This window comes from Patagioenas fasciata, chromosome 1, assembly GCF_037038585.1.
Source record: "Patagioenas fasciata isolate bPatFas1 chromosome 1, bPatFas1.hap1, whole genome shotgun sequence".
Taxonomy (NCBI): Eukaryota; Metazoa; Chordata; class Aves; order Columbiformes; family Columbidae; genus Patagioenas; species Patagioenas fasciata.
The window spans coordinates 121830492-121855216 of record NC_092520.1 but is presented as its reverse complement, the minus strand read 5'-3'; the positions used below and the strand labels follow the sequence as shown (position 1 = coordinate 121855216).

Genomic DNA, 24725 nt, shown 5'->3' with positions numbered 1-24725 from the left:
AAGCTGAAGTATTTATAGGTTCCTAATTTGGTGGAAACTAGTAAAACAGAGAAGAGTTTGGTAGTTTTTATAAGTGGTGACCACACATAGAGTTTAATAATTCTCAGCCTCCCAGAAAAATGATTTATCATCACCAGATAAATTAGGAATTCAGAATTCCTAAAGTCTCATCTCTTTGTATACATTTTTAATTTATTTTGGATTTCTACTTTGCTACTTATACTTCTCTAGCTGTGACACTCTCCTTGGCTGCTTCTTCCCCAGCAGACTTGCAACTGCTTTGGGGGGTCTGAAGGAAAGCTTTATGATTTTAGCTAGCCAAGTCTTTGTCTTCATTCACTGGTGTGTTTCCCTGGGATACCAGTCTGTCTTAAGACTTTCAGGAAGTGAAGAAATTAAGGGCCATTGTCCTCTTGCTCCCATTTTTGTCCCCATGCATGACCACGTGTGGCTGTAGGCTTCGAAGTGCCATACTCCACAGCTAGTATTGTTTTCACAGGCTGTCATGGTCTGTGCTTCTTCTGACTGCCCATAGATTCTTTTGAAAGTGAAAACTAGTCTGTTCCAAAGCAAATTAATGATATTCTGAAAAATAAGATTGACCTGTCTGGAGTTGAAATTAAACAGTAGGAAGGCCAGGATAAAAGGAGTGGAAAGATTAGGAAGAGGTCTAAAGATGAACCCATTAATGGGACCAGGGGCCCATTAATCTCAGTGGAGCTGCAGGTCAAGGCAGGATTGCTGCCTTTTGGCTAGCTTAAGAATTATGTTAAAAAGCTTATTTGAAAGCAATGCCTTGTGTAAGCCTGGAGACTAAGGGCCACACTGGGGAGAGTGGATTCTAATAACAAAAGAAATTTTTTCAGACATATCATTGAGAAGAAGAGAGAGATACTTTAAAGCAGGCACTGAGAAGGCCTAAAGTATTTTTTTTTGCATGGGGTTTTGTTAATTTTGGTAGATATTTCTGAAAGAAAAAGGCCAAGAGGACAAAGAGACAAGGGAAATAGCTGGCCAGATTGGTTAACAGAGGGAGGAGGAGCAGAATGTGAAGAGCAGTCAGCAGCGAGAGGCAGGTTGGGAGTAGAAGGGACAGGGAGCAGCTCACCTGCAGGGCCAGCAGCACCTGGAGCTGTGCCATGCTGCCCAGATAATCCTGCCAGCTCATCCAGGGAGGAGGGCATCACTGTGGCATTCAGTCACGGGGGGGAAGACAAGCAACCTCCCCTTGGCTCAGCAGTTGTTTCACCAGAAATAATTTTGAAAACTACGTACTGCATACTGCAACTTGGTCATATGTGTAATTTTCATCAGTTTCTGGGTGAGGTTGAGGCTACTGTTTCATAGTCAACCCTTTCCATTCATACCTAGTCCTTAACACTGCGGTTAATTCCTGCCAGAATATCTTCACTTGTGTCCTAAAAACAGTTGGCAAGTTTAAGCTTACATAGCAAGTTAACAGAAGTGCTGGACCCCACGGCTCTGTACTGTCACTCTTCCTTGCAATACTTAGAAATTTAGCAGGTTATACTAGAAATATCTCATTGAGCCTTCACCCAAAGCCTCTGAAGACATCCTGCAGTGAGTCTTGCTGAGTGGGTAAGGATCTGAGCTGGTGGTGTTTTTTCATTTTGAACTAGTTTTTAGTTTTCTTCTGGCAATCATATTTGTCCTGCTGGGTAAACTGAGGCATAAATCTGGGAAAACCTTTCACACAAGAGGTCATTTTCTCCCTGTTAGAAAAGATTAGTTGAGAGTATGTCATGTTTTCCCAGCAGGTACTGCCAGAGGACAATGCCTGCATCTTCACAGGAGGCACAAAACACTGTGTTAGACCACAGCTACTTGAAAAGGGAAAATTATCACAAAGCGCCTTTTTAGATGCTGCCTTGGTACTTGCTGGAAAACAAGGAACAACCACGTCCTGCAGAGCTGACATTTCAGGGGGATATTTTGTTTATCAGTTTGGGGTTTTTTTTATTGTCAGAAAATGTCTTTCTCTGCCTTGGTGATGGGTTATCTTCCTACCCACCAACTGGCAGGGCACCTGCTCCTTGCCCTGCCCACCTGCCTCTGCCCTCCCATGCTGGCAGCTCACATTCTCAGAAATATTTGGATATCTAGCTTGAGGTATCTTTTAAAGTGGCCTGCAGTTTAGGATACTCTTGGAAAGGCAGACCTTTTCAGTTTGGCAGACTCCACTCAACTACAGGACACCAATACCATCTGGGAGGGAATTGTCACCCCTCACCTCCACCACCTTGTTTCAAGTTCCACCACTCAAAACATTTTCACCCTTTAGTCTTGTTTCTCCGTATTTCAATATGCAGCAGTGCCCCTTAAGCAATGTATCATCTAGGCAGAAATTTCTTTCCTGGGCTGTATTTAGGGGATAATAACTTGACTTGGGAGGACCCTCTTATTTCTTTGTTGCCTGAAATAAAGTGGTGAATCTGAAGCACTCTGCAGTGCCAGTTATGCTTCACTTCAAAAGTAAGAGGAATTTTAGAGTAAAAAGAAACAGGTAGGTAACATCTACAGTAAGCATGCATCCTCTCTGTCCACTTCAGCCCATGCTACTGTTACCTCCACTTCCCTGAGTCATTTTCTGCCTATCATTAATGCAAAAGCTGCCTGCTCTGCAAATGTGACAACTGCTGCCATGCTAAACACAGAAAATGTGTGGGACTAATAAGACCTTGTTTTCCTGCCATCTCAACAACATGTAGAGGTACTGAGTTCATGGCCATTCATTTTTGAGCACCAAGTGAGTCTGGACATGTGGCCACACACCTTCTGACACGTGTCTCGGAAGCATCTGTATGGTCCTTGAAATACCAGAGAAAGAGGCTGCAGAACAAATAGTAAGGCGAGTTTAATTATCTCGCACAGTACTGCTGCAATGTTAATGCTTTCTCTTGCAGAGTTGGTATTCTGATTTCAGCAGTAGCTAAAGATGTATTTTTGCTTGTTTCATTTATTTTATGCTTTTATGTTTCATTTATGTTTATGTTTTTACTTTATTTTATTTCACATTGGGAAATACCGCAATGCTTACAAGACTGAATGGCTAATAAATAAGCATCATAAAGATTAAGTGAAAAATATTGGTCTCTTCTGCAGTTTTATTTGTTTTTTATTAGTAATGCTAGCTGAAGTGCAGTCATTAAGATATATGGGTGCATATGTTGAATATAAACCAGGTGTGTGGGATAGAACAGTGGAAAGCACTTGGCATTTGTCCAATTTTTTGCATTAATGTGAATGGCAAAGCTTTTGACTTCCATGGGAGCAGAGTTTGGCTGTGGTTAGGTGCTTTTTTAATCCTTTAAAAGAAAATTGAACCAATTTCATGCTGGTTGTTCTTGAGTGCATCAAAATGGCTAGTCTTTAGGGCCTTTTCAGTCCATGACCTTCTTGCTGTGAACACCAATTTCTGCCAGGCATTTATGTGCCTGCCTGTCTGTTAGGAACTGCTTTAAAATCACCAATGTATTAACTGAGACTTGAGAAGAATCTTCATTACTTTACAGAACCTTTCACTTATTAAGTGTCTTGCTGTACAGAAAAACAACACTCTTATTCTGAATAGCTCGCAGCCTAAGCAGACGTGATGGCAGCAAGTGGAGATGACAAAGTAAAATGCCGAAGTTCAGTGACAAAGGAGGGAAGTGGGATCGCAGTGATTTACTAAGACAATTGGTGAAAATGTTCGCCTGTCAGATTAGGCTTCATATTTAATGAAAAAAACCTATGGCTGCATACACGATTGTTGTCCATCATGGACTGCTTTTTGGGAGATTAATGAGACAAAATCATGGCAGCAAGGAACAGCTGAGGAGGGAGGGATGAGGAGGATAAATGCAAGCATGTTTGCAGGAAAGGTAAGCTGAGCATCATTGGCAGAGGGAAGCAAAATTGGGACAGTGAATGGAAGCAAGAAAAGGGTCAGTCACATAGAACTGCCGGGTGAAAAGACTGGCACTGCAAAACCTCATGTACTGAACGTGGCCAGACTGACTGTGACCCAGTAATCTTCACTGTAGTTATTTCCACTATGGTAGTATTTGTTGTCTGGTTTTATGATTCTCCAAAGTGGCTGTTGCTGTCACCAGACAGATAACACAGGCGAGGTCAGAAAATATTCTGTGGGAAGCTCTGCTTGTGGTTATTGCTTTTGCTGCAGCAAATGAGCACTTCCTAAAATTCCTTTTCTGGTACCCAGGTATTGATGTGACCCAATGATGTCTGACCTCTCTTTACCCTCCGTGATTATGTCACTGATATCACTGATGTGTTTTCTCTAAATATCACCCCACTAGGGGCTGCAGTTGAGAAGCCAAAGGTGTCTGAGTGGGCACTTGTCAACCACAAAATTCATTCCCCTAGCCTCAGAAAAGCATAAATTAGAAAACGCAGTGCATGGCTAATGTCTCCCATGCCTTGCCTGAATGTTAAGAGCTAGTCATTTAGGGAGCTGTGAGTAGTTTCACATTTGCCTGCTCTCTCTTTAGCTGGTACAGTCTTTTCTGCTAGAGTGCACATTTCATCTTTTAACATGCATATTCCCATGACACTCTTCTTAAGCAGAAAAAAAAAAAAAAAAAAAAAAGGACCTGTTACCATTACACACATGGGAAATGAATGTACACAAAAGTCCCAGCAGTTTGCCCGAATCCACATAGGAAACCTGCAATCGAGTATTACATTGAAAACACACCACTGTAAGTGCACTGGCCAGATGTGGAAGGCAGTTTAATTTAAAGAGGTCTGTGTAAAGTTTCTTCTTGCAAGCTACCTGTTGTTTGCTACTGGACTCAGCACAGGTGCTTGTAAAGCTGGATAGGCCAGAATAGCAGAATTAATTATTTTGCTCATTCAGATTAGCTCAGGCACTAATGTTAGCTCTTCTTGGGTTTTTTTTCTACATAACAGTGTAATGATGGTTATGGGAAAAAAAGACTTAAAGCTTGTTATGTGTTGCAGCAGAGCACTTCATGCACTCATCTGCCTGAAAGTGTTGGGTTTGCATCACAATTTACAACTAAAGTCTCCAGTCTCCTATTAAAAGCTGGCAGTATGGAATCTGATGTCTTACATTTGCTGATCTGGCATCTAAAAATCTTCAATTTGAACAAAAAGGAGGTAAAAGGCACAATTTGTGACGAACATTGTGACAGAACTATTTTTTTACTTTCTGCTTTATTATTCTTTTAGGCTTTTTGTCTTTTTTTAGATCCCTCTGCCACTAAATTTTCTCAAGATACTCATTTTGTGAACAGTTGTTCTATTAAATACATAATTAGATTCAATGAGATGCAATAGAACTTTGAACAATATTTCTGCTTTCTTTGTAGCTCTAAACTGTATGTGTTGAGGTGTTTTAAGTACCTATCATGGCTGACTCAGTGGCTCAAGACAATATTAAATCAGCAGGTATTCCTTCTCCATAGCTGAGGCAGGTGGAAAGTCCTCAGGTATGACACTGAAGCCCAAATTACCTTAAACCTTACAGTGAACTTCAGAACAAAGGCTAATCTGTTTTATTAAAGAAACATAGGAGGGTATGGAGACTATTAGTGTGGATATTTGACCAGAGAGGAAGACAAGCTTTAGAACTTTTAAACTATTCTTAAACAGACTGTATGTTTGTAGGTATTTTGGAGGGTGGAAAGGATGTGGCTTGATCAACCAAAAGTTTTATTGCAATAATATTTAATACTTTCAGTTTAATTTCCACCACTTACATTTTCTTTTCATTTTTGCCTTGTCAGTCTCTTAATTGGTTTTCACTTAAGGACTGGAAAATTTGGTATATATACTTTTAATTTAAAAAATGTGCGCAGACTTTGGAAATATGGTCCCTTGACTACAAATGTTTCATTTTGATGAAATCTATTTATCAAAAACTTCCTGACCAGCTCTCCGTCCCTCTCATTCCCATACACATTTAGCTAGACCCAAACACATTTTTGAGACAATGGATTTTCCTTGCTACTTCTTTTAATGTTGATGTCTTTCAGCAAAATAAGCTCCAACAGAGGAGCAGAAACTGTAGAGCGAGACTGGGAATTTCTTTAGTTGGTCAGATGTGATGACAGTGTCTCTCTCCAACTCAGGGGAGCATCTTGTAGAAGTGACTTGAATGTGCTTGTTTATTCTGAATTCAATAAAGCACCCAGCCAAGCATTACACACTATGCAGGAACAGTCCAAACACTATCAGAATAACCATCTTGAATGTAAAGGGAGATACTGAGCCAGACCATAATGTACAGCTGCCCATAACCAGATTTAGCAAAGTGGTACCTTCTCTACTCACACCACAGCAACCTTAGGCTTGGGAAGAGCTATTATTTTACTGAAAGCATATCAGGACTGCATAAAATCAGTCTGAAAAAATATGCTCTTATCAGAATAAAGACTGCTATTATAAATTAAATTTTAATAGGGCCCTCATTTTTTCAAGCAAACCAGATCTAGCTTTTACCCTTTTATTATAGCAGTAACTCCAATTATGAGAGCTGTAATAATTAAAGGCATTTCAGTGGCCCAAATAATACTCATGTAGTAGATTATCTAGACCTTTTGTTAATGAATTGGGAGCAAAATAACTTCCTAAGATATTTCTCCTCTCATCTCCCTCCCAATATGAACCAGCTTTTCTCTCAATCAACGTAGTGTTTATTAAGTGTTTATTACCTTGTATGCCCACACATCCTGGAAAAGTAAGGTCAATATCCATCTTCAGGTGAGGAGAGGAAACAATAGGCGAGTTGTGACTATGTGAGGTCTTGCCTTCCAAACAGCTTGTACTATTTCACCCTCGATTGAACTGGAGTTTGTGTAGAAAATTGACGCAGTGTAAGTTGCTCACTAAGGTACCTGTTATTAGATAAATGGAGAACTCTGTAACGACCTGCAGAGATGAGGCTGGGTGTGCTTGATGTTGTGCCTAGAAAAACTTGATGAAGAGTAGAAGTATGACATTATTTTGTTTCTGGGCAAGGAGTTGCACATGATGGAGGAAAAGCTTTCATTTCCCATTTGGGGTTGGGGCCTGATTGTGGCTGATTACTAGTTATTTTTTGAAATTAAAATCTTCACTTTTTTCTTTGGGTTTTCATGTTCAATTTCTTTCTTAGCTTTGTTCAAAGCTTGGTTCTAAGGCTTACACAAGGCATTGTTTTTCTACTCTATTCTCTTTCCTTGGATGTAGTCTTTCAGTACTACCATATGACTATTCAGACCATCTTTTCATGATGACCAAATAGTGTCATGTCATCTTAGGCTTTCTTATGCTATTCTTTCCCAAAATCATGCTGATGTCTCACATCTTCTCTTCTTGGCTTGTAATAAACTGTCATACTTTCGGAGGGGAATCACCAGAAAAGTGTCTCAGCAAACCATGCTGCCAACTCAGTAGCTGATGTGCTTGACACAAATATATCTTCAGTTACCAAAACTGACAGGAATTGTGTGAGTGCTCAAGTAGTGGGCAAAGAATTTCAGGAAAAGCTTGAGCAATTCTGTTTTACTCTTTAAAGATTTGCTTCTGTTGTGATTTTCCCTGCAGTGGTAGTAAAAGTGAAATCTTTGCCAGAGAAAGGCCTCTCATCTGTCAGGTCTTGGAGTATGTAACACTAGAAGTAGAAGATCAAGAATTCCTCAGATAAAGCTGTCTCATAGATCCCCGTGTCCTGTCTGTGTAGGTAACTTGTCAGGTTTCCGCAGCAGGCAATACTCTTTAAAGATTCATCATTCACTTATGCAGAGGTATGCTTAAAATAAAAACCTACCAAGCATCTTTCAGCTATTTAGTAGGTTGACTATGACACAGTTAATGGCAAAAATATTCGGCACTTTAATAGGCTTCAAAGACTCAAGAGGGAAATGGATTTAATTCTTCCCAAGCCATATTGATTCTTACATTACACTCAGTTTGGATTGATCTATTTGGTATGAAGTCTTGGCACTAAAGACAATTTAAAAATGTCAGAGAACTGCTGAAAAAAAGAGTGAGAAAATGCACATAAAGAAAACTGTCATCAGTATTGAAAAACATTGCCTTTCTTTTTTATATTAGCTAGTGTTTGTTTGGTTTTTATACAAATTGGTTATCTGTATTTGTTTGGGAAAGCATGTTGCATGAGCCTGCTAGAACTGCAGCACACCAGTGGGGAAAAATTCCCAGTTACCACCACCAAGCAAGGATTTTGTGGCAGCTGCTGAAAGATCACTTAAATCCAGATGCAGAGAATGTGACTTACTCCCTTTATTAGAGAAATAAACCCTCCATATGTTCCACTCATGACCTATAGCAATCTGACAGGCTGGAAGTCTGCTAGAGAGGGCTACAGTAGTTTCTTTTTAAAGGTTGTCTCTTTGGCAACACTGGGTTTACACTGCCAAGTTACTGGGATTTGCAGGCTGCAGAGGCTGCCTTGATATTTCTCTGTGACTCTTTAGGACAAAAGGATTTGTTTTACTCATTTCCAAAGGCTATTCTTCTCTCCTTTTCTTTCCCAACACACGCGCACTCACGACGTGTGATGGTATTTTACAGGCCTACGTGAATAGAGTTGATTGATATTAACCTCCTGACATTTCCAAAATGATCATCAAATATGCGTGTGCATCTGCTTGCAAGAGTGGCTAAGTGTGACTTTGGCCTTTATTCTGAGACCTGTCTTTCAACTTCTTTGAATTAGGAGTGGGATACACACCATATAAGGAATAAAAGAGAAATTCCTTCACAAAGCAGTGCCTGACGACCTGTGCAAGTGAAACAGGTAGTGAACATGAACAGCCTGCGAAGAATGCAGAGCAATGAGAGAACCAAAGGTAATTTCCCCAGGGGGTTGTAAATGGGTCTAAGAAGGACATTTGAAGGCTTGTTGTGTAACTACTTAAAAAACAAAAGCAAGGAGAAAAAAGAACAAAAGAGAAGTAAAAGGGGTAGGAAAAACATTAGGAACGGAGTGTAGTACATGCAACAGTTGCTTCAGGTGCAGACATCAGCAGGCAAACCAAAGGCACTATCCAGATCATCTGCAGCTGGATGAAGGAAATGAAAGGGTGGGTGTGCAAATATGCAGACTGAAGGATAGATGAGCATCTCATACTTCAAAGGACCATTTTAGACCACAGAGAACTGTTCTCAGCATCAGGCTCAGGTGATTTGTGTGCTAATTACATGAAGTTCTTAGTTGAAAAAATAGTAAGTTGAATGCACAAGCTTTTTGTCTTTTAAAGACATCAACAGCAAATTGGCATACAGCCAACGGTCAGTTTTGGAAAGGTGGGTACAAGTAGCATGAGAGAGTAGCTCTTGCATAGCACAGCCTCCTCTTTTCATGACTTCAGTCTGAGTTTGCAGCAGTCGTTTCCAGAAGAGCTGCTACTGCCCAGCAGACCCTGGTGTTGGTATTTAATCATTTGGCTAGGCAATTGTTTACAGCAGAATCTATCAGCAATACAGGATTAGGAAAATAAAGTGATGAAAGGCGAGGGAAAAAACAAGTCTTAATTTCACAGTCTGTCAAGATTCTCTGGTTCCTCTTCTTTGCTCAGACCATATGGTAATGAGATTATTTTATTATCCCAGTAAAACTGTTTAAAATGGGAAGGCCTGGAAAAAACAAACAAACAAACAAAAAAAACCCCATAAAACTACCTTTGTGTTTCTGGAAAGGGAGATGAGATTTATTTGTTAACAAGTTAATCTTTTTTATTTCTATTGCATTTTTCCCATCAGAACTATCAGACTTGCTTCTAAACCCAAATGTATTTAAAGGAAAATCCTCCCGATAAAAGTTACAATGGTGATTTTCATGTCTCTTCATTAGGATTTATTATTTTCATTTCACATTCAGCAGCTGAGGAGGCTTGAAGACTGGAGCTGGTCTCCTTCAGCAGCTGCAGGGACAGCAAGGGGAGGCAGCGGTGTCTGTGCTCCCTCTAGTGAGCTCAGTCCGAGGAGACTGGGCTTGCTTTGGCTGGTGCCTCCAGACACCTCTCAGTGCTTCACCCAAAGTATTTCCTTTCCGCAGGTGAAATTCCACGAGTCCTGCTGTTCAGCCTGGGGAGCCCAGCACACTGTCATCAGTGGTTACAGAGGCTGAGTTGCTGCTGGAGAAGGGGACTGCGAAGAGGTCTTCTAGTTTGGCCACTCATATTCTGGGCAAGTCAGTTGTGCTCTGACTTTTTCTAAGCTTGTATACAGTGTTTCTGAAAATCCTTTTTAGTTTACCCATACAGGTCTTTCAACCTTCTTTCAACGAATGCCAAGTTTAAAATAAGGAGCAGAGCACTGACTGACTTAATGCCTGTGAAGCACCTTAAGATGCTCAGGTAGAAGGAACTCTTGGTGGAAAATTCTCCTCTGGAAGAAACTAGTCAATGGTGGAGCACACTGCCAGCACACTGTAACTGTGATCTGATGGCAAATTGCTCATGTGTAACCTACAGCTCTACTCATTTGATCATACTAACTCTATGGTAATATTTACTTAATATATTAAAATTGAAGGAGGAGGAAAGAGAGAATAGAGTGCAAAATCTAGGTTTTAGTGTGTATTTCTATATTTGAGGGATGTAGAGATAAGCATATCCTCTTAAAGAGAGCCTAGGATATAAATATCACATACCACGTAAGAATTCAAATGAGAAGTAATAAAACTTGCATGCTGTATTTCAGACATGGTTCTCTTTCATCGTGATTAGTAGGAAGGGTGCAAATGATAAGAGGAAATAAGTGTTATTTTTTTCCCAGTCTATCCTTCAGCCTTAAAAACATGAAATGTAAAAGTAGAGGATCTAATTAGTTAAGAGCTGTGTGTGACTATTCACGCAGATAGCAATAGCAGGGCCTGGGTTTGCAACAGAAGGGTAAGGATTCTGCAGAAATCATTTCTATCTCGTCTTGGACAGAAAGGTACATTCTGGTTGTTCTCATAGCAAATGTCAGTCTTGAAGAGGATAGTGTGAGAAGTGCAGGCATAAGAGGAAAATGAGTGAAATGTTTGTTTGGAATGTCTTACGAGAGCCCCTGGGAAATATGGATTTGGATAATCAAATTATGAGTTAAGTCAGGGAAGCAGAACATGACTTTTATTTAAAACATATCAGTGACGAAGCTGTTCTGTAATGTACACAAGTCATTAAACCCCTAATGCATCTTGAGCTCTAAGCTGGAGTCAAACCAATAGATAGCACTACCTTCCCTTTTGCCTTCTGAAAAGGGCAAAAATTATGTAGCCTGCAAGGGAAACAACAGTCTTGGCAGCTCTGCATCAGCATACTCAATTTTCATTCCAGCTGTGGTGAATGGAAAAGATGTTGACCTCTAGGCACAAACCATCCATTCATCACGACACAATGGAAATATCCAAAGGTATGCTAACATGCAACTTTTAGCTACTCAGAAAAACAAAAACAAACAAACAAACAAACAAACAAAAAAAAACCTATGAATTTTCATGTATCTTCATGTTTTTAACATAGAACTTTGGAACCAGCTTGTGATTTGTGTAAATATATATTCATACCTTATTCAAAGTCTATAGAGCACTTTGGTTATGGGTGTATTTTCTAATCTTGTTACTGGAAAGCAGACAGAACCTTTAATTGTTTTTGGATGTTGGAGATTATGAAATTGTTGTGATTACTGGATTGATTTTATGTTAACAGAAAAACACATCAAGTTCCATTAGTAATCAACACCCATTGTTTCTTTACACAAATTCTGCTACCACGTATGGCTCTATACAAAATCAAGCATTTAGTAAACCTTCAAGTCGTCTGTACCATTCTTAGTCAGAAATCTTCTTCAAACAAGGAAAGTGTAAAAAGAAAGCCAAAAAGCTTATGAGTCAAAACTTTTTCCTAATTTCAGTAGACATTGCATTCATCTACTAAATAACTTTACTCTGAAAAAACTTTCTTTTTCCTGCTCCAGTTTTACAGGCATAAAGTTTCATAAAACAAGGTTGAAACTCATTAACTGTTCCTCTCTCAGAAATCTGTACTAAAAGGCAAAAGATACGTATGAATGTAATTAAAGCAGAATATAAAGACTTCAGACAGCTGACAGTACTGCGGTAAAAGAAACTAGGCTTATCCATGGAAACCAAATGTTCTCCAGAAGAACTCTCTCCTTCCCCACCCCCTTTTGGCCATACAGGGACTAATTGTGGTGTCAGCTGCCGCTGGAATGTGAGGCATGTATCTGGTGTATCAAAAGAATAGCAACTGCTGTCAGCAGCATTCCTATTCTCCGGCCACGATTGATGGCACAGGGAGCAGTTTACACAATCTTTGTCCTGCTTACAAGGCGAAGGCAGGGGGGTGGGGGTGGAGGGTGGAACATTTATCTTTTTTTAAAACAGCTTTCTTTCAAATACACACACACACACACACACATATATATATGTATATCAAGTACACTTTTTGGAAGAAATACAGCATTAATGTTTGCCCACTGGTGGCTACATTCTCTAGGCATCCTAAAAACCACAGACATTTGGGGTTGCAGCTGTGCCATTTCTCTTTTATTAAGGGTAGATAGAATTTTCTTTTCGGTAATGGTGTGAAAGTTCTGGTCCACTAAATGGAAGATGACTAGCATGTTTGCTGTAGGTACATTTTCTCTGCTCCCTTATCTGAAATGCCACTCTTTGAAGTGTAGTAAGCTAAGCATTAGTCCAGTATTTTATCTCAATTCTCATATCAAAGCTTGCATTAACTTGTAAGAGAGTTGCATGTGGGGAGGGTAACCAAAATTGGGCCCTATAGCTCCAACCCCTCTGCAAATCAAGACAGTGGTATAAATTGACTTCTAGAGTTCAGATACTCTATTTAGAGCATGTAATAAATAGAAAAGAAAGTTCGCCATTGTGGAATATAGAGCTCCTGTTATTTGCCTCTCTGTTACACACAAGGTATGCATGAATGGAAATGAAACAAAGTTAGTGACTACATTAGGCATAAAAATGAGTCCCTGTTATTCTGCATGGTTCATTTTGACATGCTGTGATTTAAAAATAAAATGAAATGTGTAATTTTTCTTATTCAGTATGCTTACAAACCTGAATTTTAGTGCCTTGTGCAGATAGCTCAACAGGAGAGAGCATTCTTATTACCTTTCCACCAGTCTAAATCTGGTTCAAGAAGACAGAAGAAGCAATCAAAAACTTAAATTTTTATGAAGATGTGATATTAATTTTTATGAAGATTTTTTTTTAACTGCCAAGTCTTATTCAACTATATGTACAAGTGAATGCACTCAGAGCTGCAGATGAGACAACTGAGTACAAATATAAATCCTTCCAGAAAAGCCTGTAAGAACATACCTTTTATTTGTCTTTCCCCATCACTGAATCAGATCACTGAAGATATCTATTCCTACAGGTAATTCAAGAGCCTCAACAGTCATTCAGACAATTGAATTGCTAAGAACTGGAAGTTAAGAAAGTAGTTTAGACTTCAGTTTTGCTTGCATATATGCAACATGTGATGGAGTTAATTCTGAGGAGATGGTTCCATGGTAGACAAGACTCCAGGAGTCTTGTCCTACTTCTGTTGGAGCTTGCTTTGTGGGGCCTGCCTGCATTTCCTCTGAGGGACAAAAATATTTGTGTCATGATGGGATAGTAATTTTTACACAGACATATTTTGACAACTAATATGTGTAGAATATTGAGCTTACAGGCAAAAGTTGCTCTGCCAGTTTCAAAATGACAGCCGTGGGATTCAGCATCTTGAATTTCAAAAGGTGACCATAGTTAATGTTCCATTAAACTGGTACAAGATTTTTTTTCAATCTAATGATTTTTTTCAGTGTTCCTTCTTAGTTTCTAACGGTATTAATCAGAATAGCATGCTTTTTTTTCTTAAGACAGACCTGCTTTTTCACCAGTTGCTGTCTGAGCTGAAGATACACAAGCACACACATACCCATATGTCACGTGGAGCCACAAGTCTGTAAAAAAAAAACAAAAACCACAAACAAAACAAAAAACACTACACAGAACATAAAACAAGAACATGACCACCAAATTGTAAAGTCTTGTTGCTTAGATTGCTGTAAAGATTGATGCTTAGATGACAGGTGCAGGTTACATTCATAGCAGTCAAACAAAGCAGATAAATAAATACATTCTGGCCATTAAGTTTTGCTTAATAATTGGCACTATCATGGGGCTACTTAATGAAATTTAAAGTAATAACAGTTGACTCATTTTATTACTTTAATAAGAAAAAAGCATCCAGTGATTGGAGAGCCTAGTAAAAACCTTGAAAAGAAATAATTAAATATAGTGATGAAATTAAGTACACTTTAAGGACTGCTACAGTGTCTTGTATTCCATAACTGTTATGGTTTTTAGCACAGGTTTTCAATTTCTGGAACACAGACATAATCTTTATAACCTACCCATAACCTTGAATAAGATGTTTAGAAAAGGTTATTTGAGACTAAGCTGATGTTATTTCTTTGTCAATTATTTTATTTAAGGTATGTGGTATGAATCATTTGATCCGGACATAACAATATGTAGAGGCTGATATTTTCATTAGTCTCCCATTCACACCACGTTGCATCAGAATGCAGTATGAGGGAAAACAGTTCTCAAGTTTTCACTTTCTCAGGTTTGTATCAAAATATTGAGGTATGTGCTCAACAAATGATCATGATATTTTTGAAGTTTCTTGATGTAGATAGTAAAAGTAAAAATGAAATTCATAAGCCTAAGTTAATTTTTAAAATGGATTTCATCATCCAGAGCAACAGTGAAATAATGTCTGAGATACTGTGTGCAGGTCATCCAGGCCCAAGGAAGCTGAAAACTAATTAGTGCAGGAGAGGAGAGACTTACTGAAAAAAGTTCAGTGGAAACCTATTCTCATTTTGAAAGAAAAATTAAAAAGCTCGGCTCGTTCATCTAGCAAAATGATGGCTGCAAGATGATAAGATGTTGCCTGGAATACATGGAGCAGAGCAGGAGAAGAACCATTTAACCCAAAGGACAGTGTTGTTATGAGGATAATTGGAATAAATTGTCCATGAATAAATTTGGGATGAAAATTCAGCAAATTTCTAGAGAGCTGCAGAGCAGTGGGGTCACAAATCTTTGACCTTAACTTGATCAGTGCAGCAGGGAATTTTGATGAGGCTGCGTGAGATGAAAAGAGCCGGGGATTCCTTTACTCCTGTGCTGCTGTAAACAGGATGAAAACCAGCTGGGGATTTATTGCAAATTCAAGGATTTTTAATTCGGTTTGCTTTCCTGACTTCAAACTTCGTTAAGGAGGCCATTTGACTTCTCTAAACAGGAGATTTAGTGGAGTGGAGCTAAGTCACATCACTCTCGATGGTTTCATTGTTGGTGGTTCCTGGTTGCCTCCTGCCAGCCGAGCCAGTGGTGTCTGTGGGAACTGGTCAGGAGCTCTTCTCTCCCCCAGACTGTTGCCTTAATAATTCAGTCATGCTGTCTTCCTTTAATTGTTCACTTTTCTATTGAGAAAACCTTAAGCTAAATCTCAAATTGAATTGCCTTGAATGTTAGATTGTAGTTTTGTTACAGTTTGAATATGTGCTGTCATCTTGGCTGGAAGGAACAACGTCTTTGGCTGCCTTAACACAGGTTGGCAAATGGTTTCTTCTGTTGATACGCGTTTCTCTATGCGCAGCTATGAGCATGAGTTCCTGGTAAAGGTGGCAAAGTCACTTTAAGTATTTTCTTACCTCTTCTATTTTAATACTCAGAAAAGCTTTTCCTGCTTTCTATTTCTCTTCTGCCTGCCCTCTCCACTCCCTTTTCCTTGATGGAGTGAAAGAAACAGCAATGGAAGAGGTTTATCCGTTTTTCTTTTTTTGTTTTGGTCTTGGGTTTGTTTGTTTGTTTGTTTGTTTGTTTGTTTTTTACCCTGGTAACTTCAGTAGTGTCACTGAGAGTGCAGCACCTCAGACAGTTGGGCTGGTGTGGTGGAGCTGGACCAAGCGGTGGGGGAACTTCTTGACCCAGCTTTGCTGCCAGAGTAGATTTTGTGTAACTATACCATTAACGTAGTGTTTATGCCCATGTTGTACAAGACTTATTAGAGAGCTGGCAGGTAATAAAGCAAGTTGCTTAAAAGTTTAGGGATTGGGCATGTTGCCCAAGCCCAGAGATAGGGCTATGCTGGGAACTTGTTAGAAGGACAGAATCTACCACTAATGGGTATATCCATCTACTAAAAAGGAGCTGTGAATGTTTATGCATTTTTGGTTTATTCCTGTAGCTCATATGAAGGATCCATAGGTACAACTCAGCGATATCCAAGATTGATGAAATGGGTGTGACTGTAACTGTTAATTTTCACTGGCATTTGCAGCCCTCTGGGAGCAACCCGGGAGCAGTAGATTGCTGGCAGGCAAGGCAGCTGTCTTGTTCCTGGCTTTTCTCACATACTGGTGACGGCCTGGATAGAACCACTCAGATTTGGCTCTGAAAATTGAGAGTCTTTCAACAGGTTTGCACTTGATGTTATTGGAAGACCCCAGTGGAAGACAGACCTCAGACCAGTTTAACATTACTTTCCTCCATAGATAAAGTGACAATTGATCAGATTTATTTTCACAGCAGTTCAGCTGTGATTTGGCAGCACTTTTAGGCCATTGGATACAGCAGGCCTTGAGCACAGTGTCTATAGATGTTCTCTGGTGCAGTACAGCTCCTGGAGTGGTGGTTTCATGGCAGCAGACGCTGACCCACATTAGTGCTGGCATGACTCTGTCCTCTCCCCACCCCTCAGCCAGCACCCTTGCCAGTGCTGGTAATTCAGGGAGATGAGTTGGCCAAAAACTAACTTTAAACAAAAATTATTGATTTTCAGATGTATCAGTTCCGTTAGCCTGCTCACTGTGTGGCTTGGGCTAACTTAAACTCTTTAAAACATTCCAAATGATTCAACCAGGCTGGTGTCCTTGCAGCTCTCCTTTGTGAGCTCTCTAACAGTGCTGGCTGAGGTAGAGCTGCTGTGTCCTGGATTTGTTTGTTTATGAGCCAGGCTGAAGCTCTGTTTGATTCTGAGGTCTAAAAAATATTTACAGTGAGTTTCATTCTGTTCACTGGGAGTTTCAAGCAAGTACAGTAACTTCTCAGTCTCCAAAAATTTCACCTTGTGATTTCATTTCACCAGAAGAAATTGTAACTGCTATGCTGCTATTGCAGTCATCACTCCTGGGCATGCACTTTGCAAGATAATAGCTCTGTCTGAAACCAGACCATGCACAACCTCACAAGAAGCTGCTCTACTCTTCTGATTGGTTAAGTTACATTTGGATCTCAAGTGAGAAAGGAAGATTTAATGGGCCACCACATGGCTCAGAAGATACTGTTGGGGCACCTGTAGGCACTGATTTCCCTGATCTGCCCACTTCAAGACCACCACCTGGCATGCCCTTTCCTGGGAAAGAGATGCAATTTTGGCTCAGCCAGACCACCAGACCTGCTGTGAGCACCACCATGATGGTGTCCTGGTCCTGAGCTCCCTGGGTGTCACCTTGGGACCCTTGACAAACCCTGACACTGCCCCTGTTCTGCAGCACTGCACCTCAGTGCTGCACCTGGGTGAATCTCACCGTGACAGTAAAGATTTCTGACAGCCCTCCCTAAAAAGAAATATTTAAAAAAATATATCAGGAAGACCCTTTTCCTTTTGTTTTATGCTGCTCTGATGTTGGGGAGGACTAGATATAATAAGAACCATTTCAAAGTGATCCCTGAAGTCTGAAAAAATAATATACATCTGTTTGTTGCAATCACTCCTGTAGCAGGGTTTTTTGCCTGTAAAATACTGTTTCCATTTTTTGTGGGGTTTTGTGTTGTTGTTTTGTTTTGTTTTTTGTTTTTTATTTAAGAACACATATATTCTAGCCACGTCTAATTAAAAATGACAGCTAGAAAGTATTGCATGTTTTTATTCGTGATATGCATAGATTGAGCCATTCATAAAGGATCGCCTAGACTGAATTTTTGTAAAGCTGCTCAAAATGCAGGGCATGTTTCCCTTTGTTTTTTGTAATCAAATTTCAATAAATCTCCAATTGTGCAGTGCATGGTAAATTTGTATTCCAGCTTCTGTAAAGGTTAAAAAGTAATCAGTCCCTTGTTTTGGGATAGAATTAATCAAGGAGACAGTTCACCATTTTACAGGAGGAACACCACTTTGAGGAAAAACCTTTTCTTCTATCTTTTTGTATTATCGGGGTTTCAGCTTACTTTGGGAGAAAGATGGACAGGGAAGCAGGAGGGAAGGGGGTTATACGAGTCGCAGCACAGTGGTTCCAGGTCAGAAGTGGAAATTAGAAACCCCACTGCCATAGCTCCAGTTCATCTGTTGCTTCAGTCTCAGGTCTTGTAAAAAATAAAGACAAAACCAAACTAGATACCTCTTTTTTTCCTTCTGTCTGAATGATCAACTTAATTGATGTGGACTGAGAGCAAACTGCTGGTTAGAACAGCTTCATCACCTCTCTTGAGCTTTTGTGAGGGTTAATTAGTTAATGGTTACAAAAAAAAAAAAAAAGGCTTTGAAGATGAAAACAACTAGAAGTATTATTTATTATTGTAAAAGATCTTAAAAGAGCTCCTACAGGTTATGTCAGGGAGGGAGGGCAAGGAGCAACAGGAAAGTGCTCCGCTGTGGCTGCGGATGCAAGGGCCGCAGGGCTGTGCAGGAATGAGCAGGGGGCCGCTGAGGGAACAGGCCACCCCGCTGTCACACTGAACCTGCCAGAGATTTTAGACAGCAGACACAAGACTGCCTAGGTCTGTTTAAAAATAAAATCCTATTTCATCTCAGCTAAGCCGTGCCTATGTTGTACTCACTTGTCACTTAATACTAGTGTTCTGTTTTTTCTTCTTAACACCGTATTTTAAGCAAACAAAACTAAATGCTGACTTAAAGGTGGAAGACACATGAATACATCTGTGGCAACTGCCATCAGACACACTGTTGACTTCCTTTTTACTTTGCTCCTGATGATGGATGAGGCAAAGTGAGCAGTAATGTGTTCAGATGACTCACCTTCCAGGGAGTCACGATGTACTGAGGGACCTCAGGCTAGGTGGTGTTTCAATGATATCCCATGAGCTACGACTTGGCTTCCTAATGCATTGTTTTGAAGATTTTAATAGAAGTGTAAATACACAGGGCCCATTACAAGCAGTGACCTTCTGCAAAACAAGTGCCATGGTACTACTGAGGGGAGGATTAGGGGATGTGCATGGAAAAGGAACATGGAAGAAGTGCTATATCACAAGGGTTAGGGTAAGAGAAACAGGAAGCAGAATCCTCCTTGCAGAGGGTTTTCCTCAAATGATTGAGAAATGGAGTGCAGAAAAGTAATAAGAGCAAGTGTCCAGACATGTGAAGAGTTGACCAGTCCTATCCCCATGTTTACTTCCTATAGAAAACAGGAGCAGACCTATCTCCAAGAAAGAGTCAGGGTGGAACCAGTTTGTTCTTTTGGCCTAAGAGTAGTTTCTGCACCTGTTAGTAATTTTTTTCCATTTAGAGATACACTGAAGTTAATAACAGTTGTCATTAATACCTGGGAATTCATATCTGAGTTACAGGTGAAGAGACAACAAATGTATTTCATAAAGAGCCTGCCTATGATGGCTGGTGAGAAATTACTGGGTTCGGTATTAAAACTGGATGGTAACCAGTGGTCAGGATCTAGTTACGTTCAGTCTGAGCAAGGAAAAATGATTTTAACAGCAGTATAAATACTTGGTGCTACCAAGGCAATCCTCCAAGAACCACAGGGAAACTATGAACAGAATTCACACAAAAGAAAAAGTCAGAAAGCAAGCATAAATAAAAATAAGATTTGTTTTAGATGAGTGGTCCAAAAATGCAGTATTCCACCATCAAGAAATAAAGCAGCTTTGTGGGAAAACCTGTCTTGGGGAGGGAATTAAATAATAAAAAACACAGTGTAAAAATATGGAGAAGGAAATAAGTAGTAGACATTATTGATCTGAAGTTCCGGAACACAGAAAAGTGATGAAGAATTTCATGTCTTGCAAGACAGAGAACAGAAAGAAGTTTGTTGTGTACATAAGTCTATTAGGAACTTTGGTAATTGTACATGCATATCCTAAGGAGAGGGAAACAATAAAAATACTTGTACAGAAAAAGCAGATTTATTCAATGAATGTTTCTGTTTTCTGTTTGGAAAATATCAGATGGATATTGCCTAAGGATGAAAATGTATTTTCTAAGTCATTAGTAGCTCTTAATGGTACTTAATAATCTGCAGGCTCACATAGGCTGCTGCCAGGTATCCTAAAGGCATTGGCTGAGAAGCAATTTTCTCTCTCAGATGTAATTTATGTTTAAAATTTGGATTATTGAGATCTCTAGAAGGGGTATTTTAAAGCTCTGAAAGTATTTCAAAAGGACGAGAGATGAGAGCCCTGGGAGGGTGTAATACAGGGGCCTTGAAAGCCAGAGCATAATTGTGTCTTTGATGACCAGGATGGCCATATGATTTTCTCATACATTGCCACTTCTTCTCTCTTCAGCCATATAAAGTAGGTAGATATACAGAAGTAAGGACAGTTTATAGGAACCTGGCTTAAACCAGAGATAAAGGAATAAGTGGGACCACTCGGACCATGAAGCCTTGTCCCTACACATGGACGCTTGGTGAGATGTCACAAGCTCATTCTGGTGTGTGGGAAGAGAGCAGGACTTACAGGGAGCTTCAGCAGTGTCCTACTTCAACACGACAGGAGAGATTTCAATCAGTGAAAGTGCCTGGATGGTTCCTAGGAAGTGCATCATATGTAACACTACAAAAGAGGGCAAAAAGAGACAGCTAAAACTGTCTCTGCCAGTCTTGCCACGGGAGCAGGAAACATCCTTCATATTTTCAATGGAAAACATGTTACTCGAGTAAAATACTGAATAACTGACAGATTTTGAAAAATACAATTTAATGAGGAGTAATCAGTGAAGGAAGATACTCTGAGAGGGAGGCTATACAGAGGTCAACACTGAATTCACTACTACTTAACATATTCAGCAGAGAATGTTAAATTCCTGCTCCTAACATTTATGAGTGTATTGGAGAGGTACTCTGACACAGACTGCCAAAGAGACAGTCCTTCTGAGAGATCAGGTATACTCAGCAACAGAGTCCATTTAAATGAAATGCTTTTTAATATGAGAAGCAACCAAATGATGTGTCTAGAAACATAAAACAACATAAACAGAATGGGGGTAAAAGAAAGCAGTGACTCTGAAAAAGAGATTAGAGTGGGTATTTGACCAGTGCGAGGGTCCCTACAATGGCAGGAAAATCAGTGTGCACCTTGAACACATGGGAAAAAGAATGTGTGGAAGCAACAAGATCATTTTCTGTGTTAGTAAAATAGTCAGAACCTGAAAATCATTTCCATTTCATACTTTCTAAAAGGATATTAAAAATTGTAGAGTATGAGGAAGAAGGCAATACTAATTTCTGAAGGGGAAGAGAAAAAGCTCTATTATGAAACAGTTGCAGGTCAAGTTGTTCTTTATGCTAGAGCAGACTGAGAACTGACTTGATCAGTATATAAATGCTCCACGTGAAGAACAAATGGATACAAAAGAGCTCCTTAATTTAGCAGAGAAAAACACAAGAACTAATAGCTGGAAACTCTAATGAGACAAGCTCAAATTAAGTATTAGGCAGGCTCTTATATTATTATATCTATTTAGTTGTTAACTGCTGGGGATGTGAACAAATCAAAAAGTCAAGGATGGGACATCTTAATGCTAAGAGCAGCCGTAATTTGGGATGACAGTTTTAGCCAACTGTGAGCTAGTCTGCTTAATATGGGTGAAATACAAATACAGACTACAGTCAAAGTTTATTTCTGTCCAAAAGTTTGTTTTAAGAATTGTGTTATATTTAAAATAAAGTAAGCAGTGTAAAAATATTTTACTCCTTTGGCAATGTCCTGAAGCACATTACCTGCATCTCTTTTTCAAGTGCACAGCTAATTCTATTTACAGATTATTCTCATCTGATTGTGTTTGGGGTTTTGGGTTTTTTGTTTGTTTGTTTGTTTTTTCTTTTTCTTCTTAACATTAATTTAACTTATATCAGGTTTTCTTATGGCCACATGTAGTACACTGACCACCCTCTGAGCCAAACTCCTCCTACTTCAGTAACATATGGAAGACAATCACAGTCCATTTCCTTTTGTGATTGTTTTTTACAAGGTAATGAAAATAAGCCAAATGTGAGAGATGCTAGAAAAAAGGAAAGGTGTTAGTTTTTCTGTAACAAATGAGAAAATAAATTCAGAATCTTGTTCCTCAGTGTCTGAGAGAGAGATGTGAAAGTGCTAAGGAATCCAGAGCTGCATGAAAGCAGCTTCACTTCTCTGTTTCTAAAAAGCAGCATAAACATCAGTTCTTCTATGTAAAAAACTTAAAGGACTGCATACTTAGTTATTGTTGGGTAACTGTACAACTTTTGTCCCCACAGGTAAAATCATCCAACAGTGGATGAGAGTTGCATCTGGTCTTAGCAATGGGAAAAATTTAAAGCCTGGTAAAATATTACGAAATAAAGTTCAGTCACTCAACCATCTTGCTCTTCTTTAAGTTCTGAAGACTGCAATACCTTAATTATTTCTCTGTCTTTACATTAGTAGCCCCAGTTCTCCATCATTCTGACTTGAACAATCTCTGTGCTTGCTTTTTTTGCCTCGATTCTACCTAGAGTTTACACACCTGTTTGGAGAGCTTCAGATCTCCAGTAGTTAAATATCCTGTAACTTCTCTTCAGCTGTCACATTTCAGGTCATTCCAAAAGACACACATCACGTGCTACATAAAAATTTTGTTTAGCTTGTTAGTTATTTAATTGTATCTTAATGGTGTGCCAGATGCTCTCCAGTCAGAGAAATGCTTTGTTGCACTCTCCCATCTGTATGTGATTCCTTCCTTTTAAATCTGCTTTCTGCAGCAGACTTCCTCAGACAGATTAAATTGCTTCATGGCCCTGAAGAACTCATGATTCAACATCCACTTTTGTCCAGTTTACACAGCTTAATTGCTGCTTTACACAAGGCTCCCAGCTTCAGCCCAAAGGACATGCTGTAGGGTGAGTAATGTGACACATGGGTTGGGACACTGAGAACAGGTTTGCTACGTGGAGATCCTTGGAGGCACCTAGAAGCTTTGGGGAAAATGAATGAAACACGCTCTTTCAAGGGAGAGCCAGCTTTCAGGTACATGGGCAAGACCAGCTGTCATAGATACTCATTTCACTGAACACTTCTTTGCACTTGGCAGCATTGCCGTTGCAATAAGCTAGATATGCTGTTTGTGAAGTATCCTTTTCCTTCAGTCATTAACTAATGTTGTGGTTTTCTCTCCGTATGCTTTCCCAGACAGAGAGAAAAATCTTGTCTTTGTAGATTGATCTACTTAAGGAAAGGTTTTGCTGCTTCTGCTTAGTAAGATTCAGATCTCTTCTAGGTTGCTGGCTTAAGCTCATTTCTTCTGTGTAAATTTCTGGTAGAGTGAGTGAGGAAAAGGCATGGGAGATAGAAAGGATAGTTTAGCCAGCTGTTCAACAACCTCTGAAGTAATATGAGGTCTTAACCCCACAGGTGTCCATGTCACATACTCCCCATCATTATTTATAACCTTTTTGGCTTTACAAGCAAAGGGGACAGACATGTGCATGGAGACGAAGCCAGCTATTTTCCCATGCCTAGATGTGGTACTCCAGTTGATGGGCAGAGATATCGGTAAAGAATATTTTGAAAGCTGTGCACAGGGAGCTGGTACTCTCATGCCCACACATTTCACCTGATTTTTAAAGGGAATGTGGGAAAAAGATTTTCAGACTACAGATTGGTTACGGCAGAGCCTTTCATGAGAACTGTAACCGATTCTGAAAATCCTCCTTTCCAGAAGCCTTCAGACTTTTTTTTTTTTTCATTATACAGGCCAAAAAATTATTGTAAAAAGAGTTCATATTTAGGATTTCACTTTACCTTTTAAAGCTAAAGCAATGCCAGACTGTATGTGAAAGTAATTTCATTAATTTTATTCAGTAGATTATTTTGTTAGATACCCCTTTATATCTCCATCAAGTTTTGTGAACTGTAAACTTAAATAGTAAGCTGGTGAGGTAGTACCTTTTTAAATTGCAAAAAAATTCACATTGTTTGCCATACCCAGTATGAGTCCACCTACTGTGTGTAGCTGAATAAAGATGCCATTTTCAACTGGATGACTCTTTAAGCTGATTGCATCTCTTTCACATGGAAATTTCATCTACATTTGCCAATGCATTTAGCTATTTACAGGACTCATGGCTGATGGAAAACACCATCACCTGTGTAACCAGAATCAGGAAATATAACATTGGTACATAGGATATGTATTTTTTTGATAGCTATTACCTTTATTTTTTCTCTACATCAGTGTTGTTCCTTGACTTCTTTGGCCTCTATTTCAAAGAAGGATGCTATAACTAAAATCAGGGTGGACATCTCAGCTACTCCAGACTCATAGAGTCTTCAAAAGGTGAAGGAAGTCAGTTCCTCGAGGTGTAAATCCAAGGAATGCTATTCCAGGAAGGCCAATAGAGGCTGAACTCTGTCAGAAGGCCAGGTAAGGCTTGTGTGGTGGCTTGACAAGTCTCATGGGTAGCAGTCCCCATCT

General features: G+C 39.5%; 1 long non-coding RNA gene across 4 annotated transcripts in view; it reads left to right on the top strand.

Annotated features, from left to right (window-relative positions):
- Window positions 1-24725, top strand: part of LOC139828910 (uncharacterized) — a 214144-nt gene that overhangs the window by 182023 nt on the left and 7396 nt on the right. For all 4 annotated transcript variants that reach the window (XR_011740974.1, XR_011740976.1, XR_011740973.1 and 1 more), the window contains 3 exons: window positions 8711-8843; window positions 10052-11394; window positions 14515-24674. This is a non-coding gene — a long non-coding RNA (uncharacterized lncRNA). The remainder of the gene's footprint in view (window positions 1-8710; window positions 8844-10051; window positions 11395-14514; window positions 24675-24725) is intronic.